Here is a 7,648-nt window from a genome sequence, read left to right on the forward strand (position 1 = left end):
GTTTGAGCAACTATTGGTATTGGCTTGCAATTAGCATATACATAGGATTGACAACAAAGTAATTGGGCAAGAGGCAAGAAGTATAGTGTAACTATAGATTAGAGAATAAAGAAAGGGTTAAAAACTTAACGTTCAAAAATGAAGATCATGGCATCCAGTCCCATCACTTCATGGCAAATAGATGGGGAAACAATGGAAACAGTGATAGACTTTATTTTCTTGGGCTCAAAATCACTGCAAATGTCGACTTCAGCCATGAAATTAAAAGACACTTGCTCCTTGAAAGAAAAGCTATGACCAACCTAGACAGCATATTAAAAAGCAGAAACACTACTTACTCTGCCAACAAAGGCCTATCTTAGTCAAAGCTGTGGTTTTTCCAGAAGTCATGTATGGAAGTGAGAGCTGGACTATAAAGAAAGCTGAGCACTGAAGAATTGATGCTTTTTAACTGTGGTACTGGAGAAGACTCTTGAGAGTCCCTTGGACTGCAAGGAGATGAAACCAGTCAACCCTAAAGGAAATCAGTCTTGAATATTCATTGGAAGGACTGATGCTGAAGCTGAAACTTTAATACTTTGGCCACCTGATGCAAAGAACTGACTCATTGGAAAACACCTTGATGTTGGGAAAGATTGAAGGCAGGAAGAGAAGGGGATGACAGAGAATAAGATGGTTGGATGGCCTCACCGACTTGATGGACATGAGTTAGAGAAAGTTCCAGGAGTTGGTTATGGACAGGGAAGCCTGGCATACTGCAATCCATGGGTTTCAAAGAGTCCCACAAGAGTGAGTGACTGAACTGAACTGAACTAGTAGCTCTGGTGACTCACAGCAGACATTAATCATTTGTTAAGTGATGTCTATATGGTAAAGTTGAAGATGAATGTAAGACACACATTTTTGAAGACTTTACATTCAGTGATAGATATTCCTAGCATTAGCCACTATTTATAAATCTCTTCCCTTTCCTGGACATGCAGGGGAATTACACTTCCTATTTATTTAAATTTTGCGTGGCCATATGACTTTCTCTGGCCAATAAAATATGAGTGGAAATGGCAGGTATCACTCTGAGTGAAAGCATTTATAAGGCATTGTACAATTTTTTCATGTTCTTTTCATGCTCTAGAAATTATGGGAGCACAGTTGATAAGGAAATGATACAAGGTGAAAAGAGCCCAGAGTTCTGATCTATGACATAAAGGCTAGCTTCCCTAGAATAGACTCTGAATGAAATAGACATAAACTTTTGCTTTGATGAGCCAGAATGCTTTTTATATTATTTATTACTGTACCATTCCCTAGTCTTTCCTGACTAAAATACATTCTAAAAAGAGAGAAAGTATAACACCATGAAAGAGTAAACCCCTCCCTCAGTATCCAAGGGGGATTGATTTCAGGACCTCCAGTGGATACTAAACTTCTCAAATGTCCAAGCCCCTTACACAAAATGGTAGAGTATTTGAATATAACCTGTGCACATCCTCTAGTGCACTTTAAATCATCTGTAAATTGCTTATAATACCTAATACAATGTAAGTGGGTTTCCCAGGTGGTGCTAGTGGTAAAGAACCCTCCTGCCAATGAGGGAGATGCAGGAGACTCAGGTTCAACCCTGGATAGGGAAGATCCCCTGGAGAAGGAAATGACAACCCACTCCAGTATTCTTGCTTAGAGAAGCTCAAGGACAGAAGAGCCTGGCGGACTACAATCCACAGGGTTGCAAAGAGTTGGACACAACTGAAGTAACTTAGTCACACACATAATGTAAATGTTATGTAAACAGTTGCCAGCACATAGAAAATTCTGAAATTCTGAACTTTCTGAAATTTTTTTTTCCAAATAATTTCAACCTGCTGTTGGTTGAGTCTGTGGGTACACTAACCACTGATATGAAGGGTCAACTTTACATATATTTGAGGCAAAAGGAGCTAGATGTTTTAGATTATCTTAACTACTTATTTTTGATTGACTTTGAATATATTATCCTCTCCAAGACTTAATGACACCTTGTAGAATGAAGGCAATAATGCTTATTTAAAGGATTGTTTCATGTGAGAAAGTGCCTGTTTTTAGTAGTAAGTTAATTCAAACAGGGAAACCATTAGATTTGGGTGGTTCTAATACCTTAGAAACCTATGTGAGCAAATTAGAACCTAAGCCTGTAAATGCCTCAAAAGTTCAGAAATCAAAATCTAAGTACAGTTCAGTTCAGTTCAGTTCAGTCACTCAGTTGTATCTGACTCTTTGCGACCCCATGAATCACTGCAAGCCAGACCTCCCTGTCCATCACCAACTCCCGGAGTTTACCCAAACTCATGTCCCTCGAGTCGGTGATGCCATCCAGCCATCTTAACCTCTGTCGTCCCCTTCTCCTCCTGCCCCCAATCCCTTCCAGCATCAGGGTTTTTTCCAATGAGTCAACTCATCGCATGAGGTGGCCAAAGTATTGGAGTTTCCACTTCAACATCAGTCCTTCCAATGAACACCCAGGACTGATCTCCTTTAAGATGGACTGATTGGATCTCCTTGCAGTCCAACAGACTCCCAAGAGTCTTCTCCAACACCACAGTTCAAAAGCATCAATTCTTCGGTGCTCAGCTTTCTTCACAGTCCAACTCTCACATCCATACATGACCACTGGAAAAACCATAGCCTTGACTAGATGGACCTTTGTTGGCAAAGTAATATCTCTGCTTTTCAATATGCTATCTATGTGGTCATAACTTTCCTTTCAAGGAGTAAGTGCCTTTTAATTTCATGGCTGCAATCACCATCTGCAGTGATTTTGGAGCCCCCAAAAATAAAGTCTGATACTGTTGCCATGGTTTCCCCAGATATTTCCCATGAAGTGATGGGACCAGATGCCATGATCTTAGTTTTCTGAATTGAGCTTTAAACCAGCTTTTTCACTCTCCTCTTTCACTTTCTTTTTTTTTTTTGTTTGTTTGTTTGAATCATTTTTTTATTTTTTAAATTTTATTATTATTATTATTTTTACTTTACAATATTGTATTGGTTTTGCCATACATCAACATGTATCCTTTCACTTTCATCAAGAGGCTTTTTAGTTCCTCTTCACTTTCTGCCATAAGGGTGGTGTCATCTGCATATCTGAGGTGATTGATATTTCTCCCGGCAATCTTGATTCCAGCTTGTTGCTCTTCCAGCCCAGCGTTTCTCATGACGTACTCTGCAGAGAAGTTAAATAAGCAGGGTGACAATATACAGCCTTGATGTACTCCTTTTCCTATTTGGAATCAGTCTGTTGGTCCATGTCCAGTTCTAACTGTTGCTTTCTGACTTGCATATATGTTTCTCAAGAGGCAGGCCAGGTGGTCTGGTATTCCCATTTCTTGAAGAATTTCCCACAGTTTATTGTGATCCACACAGTCAAAGGCTTTGGCATAGTCAATAAAGCAGAAATAGATGTTTTCCTGGAACTCTCTTTCTTTATCGATGATCCAGTGGATATTGGCAATTTCATCTCTAGTTCCTCTGCCTTTTCTAAAACCAGCTTGAACATCTGGAATTTCACAGTTCACGTACTGCTGAGGGCTGTCTTGGAGAATTTTGAGCATTACTTTACAAGAGTGTGAGATGAGTGCAATTTGCAGTAGTTTGAGCATTCTTTGGCATTGCCTTTCTTTGGGATTGGAATGAAACCTGACCTTTTGCAGTCCTGTGGCCACTGCTGAGTTTCCAAAATTTGCTGACATATTGAGTGCAGCACTTTCACAGCATCATCTTTCAGGATTTGAAATAGCTCAACTGGAATTCCATCGCATCTACTAGCTTTGTTCATAATGATGCTTTCTAAGGCCCACTTGACTTCACATTCCAGGATGTCTGGCTCTAGGTCAGTGATCATACCATCGTCATTATCTGGGTCATGAAGCTCTTTTTTGTACAGTTCTTCTATGTATTCTTGTGTATTCTTGTATTCTTCTTAATATCTTCTGCTTCTGTTAGGTCAATACCATTTCTGTCCTTTATTGAGCCCATCTTTGCATGGAATGTTCCCTTGGTATCTCTTATTTTCTTGAAGAGATCTCTAGTCTTTCCCATTCTGTTGTTTTCCTCTATTTCTTTGCATTGATCGCTGAGGAAGGCTTTCTTATCTCTCCTTGCTGTTCTTTGGAACTCTGCATTCAGATGCTTATATCTTTCCTTTTCTCCTTTGCTTTTTGCTTCTCTTCTCTTCACAGCTATTTGTAAGGCCTCCCCAGACAGCCATTTTGCTTTTTTGCATTTCTTTTCCATGGAGATGGTCTTGATCCCTGTCTGCTGTACAATGTCATGAACCTCTGTCCATAGTTCATCAGGCACTCTATCTATCAGATCTAGGCCCTTAAATCTATTTCTCACTTCCACTGTATAATCATAAGGGATTTGATTTAGGTCATACCTGAATGGTCTAGTGGTTTTCCCTACTCTCTTCAATTTAAGTCTGAATTTGGCAATAAGGAGTTCATGATCTGAGCCACAGTCAGCTCCCAGTCTTGTTTTTGCTGACTGTATAGAGCTTCTCCATCTTTGGCTCCAAAGAATATAATCAATCTGGTTTTGGTGTTGACCATCTGGTGATGTTCATGTGTAGAGTCTTCTTTTGTGTTGTTGGGAGAGGGTGTTTGCCATGACCAGTGTGTTCTCTTGGCAAAACTCTATTAGACTTTGCCCTGCTTCATTCTGTACTCCAAGGCCAAATTTGCCTGTTACTTCAGGTGTGTCTTGACTTACTACTTTGCATTCCAGTCCCCTATAATGAAAAGGACATCCTTTTTGGGTGTTAGTTCTAAAAGGTGTGTAGGTCTTCACAGAACCGTTCAACTTCAACTTCTTCAGCGTTACTGGTTGGGACATAGGCTTGGATTACTGTGATATTGAATGGTTTGCCTTGGAAACGAACAGAGATCATTCTGCCATTTTTGAGATTGCATCCAAGTACTGCATTTTGGACTCTTTTGTTGACCATGATGGCTACTCCATTTCTTCTAAGGGATTCCTGCCCACAGTAGTAGATATAATGGTTGTCTGAGTTAAATTCACCCATTCCAGTCCATTTGAATTCGCTGATCCCTAGAATGTTGACATTCACTTTGCCATCTCCTGTTTGACTACTTCCAATTTGCCTTGATTCATGGACTTGACATTCCAGGTTCCTATGCAATATTGCTCTTTACAGCATCGGACCTTGCTTCTATCACCAGTCACATCCACAGCTGGGTATTGTTTTTGCTTTGGCTCCATCCCTTCATTCTTTCTGGAGTTATTTCTCCACTGATCTCCTGTAGCATATTGGGCACCTACAGATCCGGGGAGTTCCCCTTTCAGTATCCTATCATTTTGCCTTTTCATACTGTTCATGGGGTTCTCAAGGCAAGAATACTGAAGTGGTTTGCCATTCCCTTCTCCAGTGGACCACATTCTGTCAGACCTCTCCACCATGACCCACCTGTCTTGGGTGGCCCCACATGACATGGCTTAGTTTCATTGTTAGACAAGGCTGTGGTCCGTGTGATCAGATTGGCTAGTTTTCTGTGATTATGGTTTCAGTGTGCTTGCCCTCTGATGCCCCCTCGCAACACCTACCGTCTTACTTGAGTTTCTCTTACCTTGGACTTGGGGTATCTCTTCACGGCTTCTCCAGTCAAGCACAGCTGCTGCTCCTTACCTTGGATGAGGGGTATCTCCTTACAGCTACCCCTCCTGACCTTGGACGTGGAGCATCTCCACTCGGCCCTCCTGTGCCCGCACAGCTGCCGCTCCTTGGAAGTGGGGCTGCTCCTCTCAGCCGCCTCAGCCAATTACAAACAGCCCACTAGACTTTCCCAAATAAGCCAATTACTTAAGCTATTGCCAATGAAATAATTTCTTGCTTTGGATCTCCATCTTTCCTGTAAAAGTCTTGTCCCTAACTCCCGTCAGAGGACCTCTTCTAACCACTTTTGGTTTGGTGCTGCTCTATTCAAACTCATTTTTGCTCAAATTAACTCTTAGAATGTTTAACATGCCTCAGTTTATCTTTTAACAGTTCATGCTTGAAAACCTTCATTATTATTGTCGTTGTTGTTCAGTCCTCAGCAATAATAAAATACAGTTGAAATATTTTAAAAATAAACACAGCTCTTGTTGGTTCTACTACACATAGATGTCCCAATGCAATGGATGCTAAAGAGCTGTTATGGGCTGGAATATAGTGACTATCCTTTGAGAGTGTGAGGAGTGGGATATTCCATGGCTCCAGAAAATAAGGGTGAGGGGCCATGCATTCCTGCTGGGGCATTTTTATTTTGCATTTGTTTATTTTTTTCCCTTTTTGCAACTTTGAAATTTTTGGGAGATCAGAGATCAAGACAACATGGGAATATCATTATCACAGTGAGCAGACCACATGCATTTTGAACCCTCTCCAAGGACTGACTACTCTTGGAATCTAGAAATTCTGTTTTATTTATATTTTTATTTCTTTTAATTTTTATACAGATATATTCCTAGATCTAAGGAACTTTTCCCCTTCAGCATCTTCTTCGCCAACTTGAAAGTGAATACTTTTAGTAAAGGAAGAAAGAAAATACTATGGCAACATTTTGACAGTTTGGGGGATTTTTTATGAAAAAATATGAATTGAGATGGAGAAAATGTCCCTACCTTAGGCCCACACTAATCACTCTCTCTCAACTCCACTGGCTTCATTAAGTCTCTATTAAATAAGCCATTGAAGCAGCTCTCCCATCATCACAAAGATGCATTTAGTAAGGAATAAAGAAAAAGAGAAAGAGTTGGATGAAGAGAGTGACAGTCCATTGGTTCCTCCAGTCAGTGTTCTACGGCAGTTAGAATGTGTCTTCATGATCATAGCCTTCACGATCATAGTCTTCACATTCCAGAGCTATAGCTAGCTGCTTAACTGGCCCAGATCCTGGTCCTGGCATCTGGGTTCTATTCACCCAGCATCCTGTCTCAAACCTGCATGAAGAATCCCATCAGCCCAGGTCAAATGTTGTCAGAACACCACCAGACATGGAGTCCCATTGACCCTAACACCATTCATGTCCCCACGGGGTATGAACCAGATCAAGGAGCCCCTGCTTTCTCCAGCATCCATGCCCAGGAAATATTTGACTGCAGGAAATCTAAGTTTTCTAAGATTAAGCCAAAACCACAGTCCATAGTTAGGAAAGCTCGCGAAATCTTTAACCCTGGCCATTGAAATTTACAAAGTTCTGAACTATGACTAGAAAGAGCAATAGAGCAGCCAAGTGCTCCTGCCATGCCTGGAGGCTGAAGGAACATGAGACTGTGGAGCAGGAGAACTCAGACCTCCAAGTGCAAGCAGGCTTATTTTCCTGTAGGATAGCATTTTTGATTGTTGGCTTTTGAAGAGACCCATAGTGTTTCCTGTTTGAGATCACCATACCCAAACCAACCTTTCTCCCATAAGCACTTTTCTAGAAGTACAAACAACACCGACTCATATTTTAATCTGCACCTGTGTCCAACTAGGTGCCCCTTCATAAGTGCTAGGGCCTCTGTGTATAGTCATTGGGGTATATCTGTGTGTGTGCATGCAAATTATGAATGAACACATGTCTTTTGCATTATCATCCATTTTAAGAGCCTTCATTTTTAGTTTTTAAGGAAA

This window comes from Bubalus kerabau, chromosome 9 (genome assembly GCF_029407905.1).
Source record: "Bubalus kerabau isolate K-KA32 ecotype Philippines breed swamp buffalo chromosome 9, PCC_UOA_SB_1v2, whole genome shotgun sequence".
NCBI lineage: Eukaryota > Metazoa > Chordata > Mammalia > Artiodactyla > Bovidae > Bubalus > Bubalus kerabau.